The sequence below is a fragment of the Pinus tabuliformis genome, chromosome X (assembly GCF_031772625.1).
Source record: "Pinus tabuliformis cultivar Carrire ecotype Pingquan chromosome X, CPIR1, whole genome shotgun sequence".
Lineage (NCBI taxonomy): Eukaryota > Viridiplantae > Streptophyta > Pinopsida > Pinales > Pinaceae > Pinus > Pinus tabuliformis.
In genome coordinates, this window is record NC_142308.1 from 455,820,690 (window position 1) to 455,825,448 (window position 4,759).

A 4,759-nucleotide genomic window follows, 5' to 3' on the forward strand; every position below is an offset into this window, starting at 1 on the left:
GTTAAAAACATTTCCATCCATGCACGTCGGCCTTGTCAAACAAATACTTCCGTTAATGGTGTTCATTAAAACTATATAAACCCATCTCCATATTGTAGAAAGACCTGCACAACACAAAGTTACCGTGGCAAACAAATACTTCCATTTCCATTAATGGTGTTCATTAAAACTATATAAACTCATCTCCATATTATATTGTAGAAAGACCTGCACACGACAAAGTTACCTGAGACATGCTAGTAATGGAGGAGCATGAAGCGTATGGCGGGGAAATTCTAGAGTATGAACTAGAAGACACCGAAATTCCAGAGCATGAACCAGAAGACACCGAAATGGGCATTAGTGAGAAAGATTTGGATGCAATGAAGAAAAGGCTACAGGAAATTGAAGAAGAGGGAGCCGCCCTCAGAGAAATGCAGGCCAAGATCGCTCAAGAAATGTAGATCCCCGCCGTGCCAGACCCTGCTATTTTAGCTGTTGCGGGTCAAGCGAGTAGAGAAGAAGCGGATTCGCGCTCTATTTTTGTTGGAAATGTTGATTACTCCTGCACTCGGGAGGAAGTGCAGCATCATTTTCAGTCATGCGGGACAGTTAACAGGGTTACTATTAAAACTGACAAGTTTGGTCAGCCAAAAGGGTTTGCTTATGTTGAATTTCTGGACGTTGTCTCTGTTCAAAATGCACTTCGTCTGAATAACTCTGAACTTCATAATCGGCAACTGAAGATTACAGCGAAAAGGACAAATGTTCCAGGAATGGGGCAGCACCGTTATCGAGGTCGAAGGTTCAATCCATATGCTCGGCCTTACTATTACGCTCCCCCCCCAATTTATGGGTATGGGTATGGGAAGATGCCAAGATACAGGCGCTCCATGCGCCATCGGCCTTATTATTATTAGTGGAAGTCATAAAAGCAGTTTTGATTGATTTCGCTTGCATTTTTCTTACTCTGTGAAGACATAATTTGGTTTGCATTGTTGTCACTGGATTCTCTGGTAAGAGATTTAGGGATTGCATTCTCTTTTGATTTCATTTGGTAGAGATTGAGAGTGGTCTCGTGATTAAAATTGGAAATTTGAATTGTATCCACTAAAGAGGGTAACTGTAATGCATTCATTTGTCCGGTTTGAGGAGACAGGAATGGAAATTTGATTTGTATGCAGTAAACAGTGTTACAGGATTGGAAATTTGATTTGTATGTAGTAAACAGTTTTACTTTAATGCATTCATTTGTAATGTTTGAGGAGACATGAGACTCAAATATGTTAACTTTTTAAAATCAAAATTATAATTTATATGTAATTTTTGCAGAAGTATTCACAGTGTGCGAACAATGACCTAGTGCTGTATATGTAATTATTTAAATTTGGTAGTGTTGTATATGTAATTATTTGAATTTGGTAGATATTATCATGGTTGATGTTTTATAGAAAAGTATTTACAAAATTTAGTGAACCCAAATTTAGTATTATTTCTCTGTATGTTTTCCTGTCCCATTTGCATGCCTGTAGGTTCTGTCTTCGGTTCTTCCTCTTCCAGTGGTTCGGTATGCTACCAACCTTTGGGTTTTCTCTATTGTTTCTTATCCCCTTTGGGCTCCTTCCTAGCCAGTGGACAGGCATATTGGAGGTGCCTTGTTTGCAAGCATCCCCGACATCTGAAAGTTGTGTTCTCATAGTCAAGTGGTTGTGTCCACATTGAATTGTTAAACAATTCAATGTGATGTGTTCGAGTAGTCCCTGATTCAGATCCACTTCTACGCATATTCTGGCAAAAGTGAAGATTCCCCGGATAGCTTTGTCTTCATCCAATTTGAGGAACTTCCTCAAGGTATTCCCAATGGCTATTAGTACTTTGTGGTGTCAAAAATGTAATGGGAGGTTATGTAGTCTTACCCAAACTGGCATTGCTGAAACTACCATGGTATTGGCATCAAAATTCGGGAACCAAGGGGTGTGGCATCAAAATCCGGGAACCAGGGGGTGATGAAGAGGCCAGCATTGCCCCAAAACTAAGGCCCCTAATTGATGATGTTATCTCTTTCTTGTTCTGTGTTGAATCTAACTATAAAAAACCCTTTTGGGCATAGATAAATTTCACAGTTTGATGTCCATGTGGAGAAGATCCATTGATGCAGTGCATATTGTAAGCACTGGAGATTCTAGCTTTTGTTCCACGATGTAGGGGCCTAGTAGCTCTAGTGTTGGTGCTGGTTTGTTTTTCATTTGTTCCTTCTCTTTGACTGCATCACAAAAAGAGCCTGAAGTTTTTGAGTTGGCTCCCTTGCATCTGCCTCACAGTCTCAGATTAAGTATGATAGTTGGATCTTTGATGACGCCATAGCCCTGAACTGTGTGGTTGTCTTGCAAATTGTATCCTATGTATATCAGGTTTTGGTATTTCATTGGGGTTCCCAGTTTTATTTGGATCTCCTTTTTTAACTCTTGAATGCTCATCCCCTTTCTGATCTGCATGCAGTAATGTCTGCCTTCTATTGATCTAATGAAGATTTGCATCAGATCTTCCACCATGCATGGTGGATCGACCTTGTCTAGGTCTCAATCTGTTGGATCTGCCTTCATTGGCTGCCCAAGAGCGCTGCAGAGCTTGGGAATATGCTCTGTTATCCCCTGTTTAGGCTCGCCGAGGTCATTTTCGGAGGCCCCATCATGATGCCCAGAGTACCCATTTTTATCAAGGAAGCCTTGACCTCCAGACGCATGGCGGTTTTGGCAAGGAGAGTCCTGGACATGAATCTCACCTTCCCTTTGCTGTCATTAACCTGCGCTTGTCCAAAGGAGAACAGGGGCGCATCAAGTCTCACGACCCTCGACCCATCACATGCATTCCTGTCTTGCTTGTCGGCCTTTCCCTTGTTTTTTTTCCTGAGAATGGCAAATCGGTTAACACACGCCAGTCCAAAGGAGGACGAGGTTCAGCAAGCCGCGCAGCCCTCAACCCTGTACGCGCTACCCTATCTTGTCTGACGACCCCTCCTTCTTCGTTTTGCTCGTGAACAGAAACTCGATCGAAGGTAGGGTCTAGTCGTTGCTGGGGTGTAAATATCATTCCTTGTCTTGGTAGTGTAGATCCCTACTTCTCCCAATATGAACCACCCTGAGACAGGGAGAAAGGACGCACCTCTGGTCTGTGTATGTGTTGGTCTGCCTCATAGGAGTCATTTTCTGATTCAGATCCAAGCCAAAACGTTGACATAGAAACGTGTTCGGCTGATCCAGCTGCCGGTCTTCGTGTTGTCAACAATGACCTAGTGTTGTATATGTAATTTTTTAAATTTGGTAGATATTATCATGGTTGATGTTTTATAGAAAAGTATTTACAAAATCTAGTGAACCCAAAGGTAGTAAGGTTTTTTTTTTAATGTGTAATAGTAAGGTTGTTTTGTGTAATTAATGTTTTGAATAGTTAAATTTTAGTATGTGAAATAAGGTAATTATAAGGTTATTTTGTATATGTAATTTTTTGAATAGATAGATTGAGTTTGATAGATGTTTTAAAGAAGTATTTATAGGATTTAAATTATAAAATTTAGTATTAACATATATCTAACCACCATAAATATAATGATGTTGCCAATTTTTATGTTATGTTTATTTTAAACTTGCTGAATAATTATGATATTAATAACTTTTCACGGTTGGATCATTTTCATTGACTCCCCTAATCCTTAACTTAAGTGTATAATCTTTTAGTTATGTCTATCATTTCGTTAATGTTCTTTATTTCTTTGAATTTGATTACCAATTTAATTCACTTTGATATTTTAAAGCACTTGTACTAGGCATTTCTTTCATCTATGAATCCGATTTAGAGTGCAAGCATCAGTCCCTGCCTAAGCATATCATAGCATGAAAAATACATAAATTAAAACTTAATATACATTTTATAATTTAGTATTAACATATATCTAACCATCATTAATGTAATGATGTGGCCAATTTTTATGTTAGGTTTATTTTGAACTTTTTGAAAATTTTTGGCATTAATATCTTTTCATTGTTGGATCATTTTCATTGAGTCCCCACACCTTTAACTTAGGTTTGTGATCTTTTAGGCATGTCTATCACTTTGTCAAGGTCCTTTATTTCATTTTGACATTATCAATTTAGTTCACTTTGATATTTGAAAGCACTAGTATTAAACATTTCCTCATTCCATGTACTTATTTTAGAGTGCTAGCATTAGCTTAAGAAGAGCACACACACACACACACACACACACATATATATATATATATATATATAAACTTTCCATAAATATATTTACCTTTTAATAATGAAAAATACAAATACATATATATATATATATATATATATATATAATTTAGTACTAACAGATATTTGAGCACCATAAATGTAATGATGTGGCCAATTTTTATATTATGTTTATTTTTATCTTGTTAAATAATTATGACATCAATATATTTTCACTATTGGATCATTTTCATTGACTCCCCTAAACCTTAACTTAGGTATATGATCTTTTAAGGTTGTTCGATCATTTTCATTATTCCCCTAACCCTTAACTTAGGTGTGTGATCTTTTAGGGATATATATCACTTTGTAAATGTCCTTTATTTCCTTTTGACTTTGGTTATTAGTTTAGTTCACTTTGATATTTAAAGCATTAGAACTAGGCATTTCCTCACTTTATGCATCTGTTTTAGATATTTTTTATTTGGTCATCAAATCGGTATTTCAAGTCACTCATTTTGGGAAATTGATCTATTTTAGAGTGC

At 37.2% G+C, this 4,759-nt stretch overlaps 1 pseudogene; it reads left to right on the forward strand.

Annotated features, from left to right (window-relative positions):
- The first annotated feature begins 242 nt into the window (after positions 1-242).
- On the forward strand, positions 243-899 carry LOC149140560 (polyadenylate-binding protein 2 pseudogene; annotated as a pseudogene).
- The last annotated feature ends 3,860 nt before the right edge of the window (positions 900-4,759 follow it).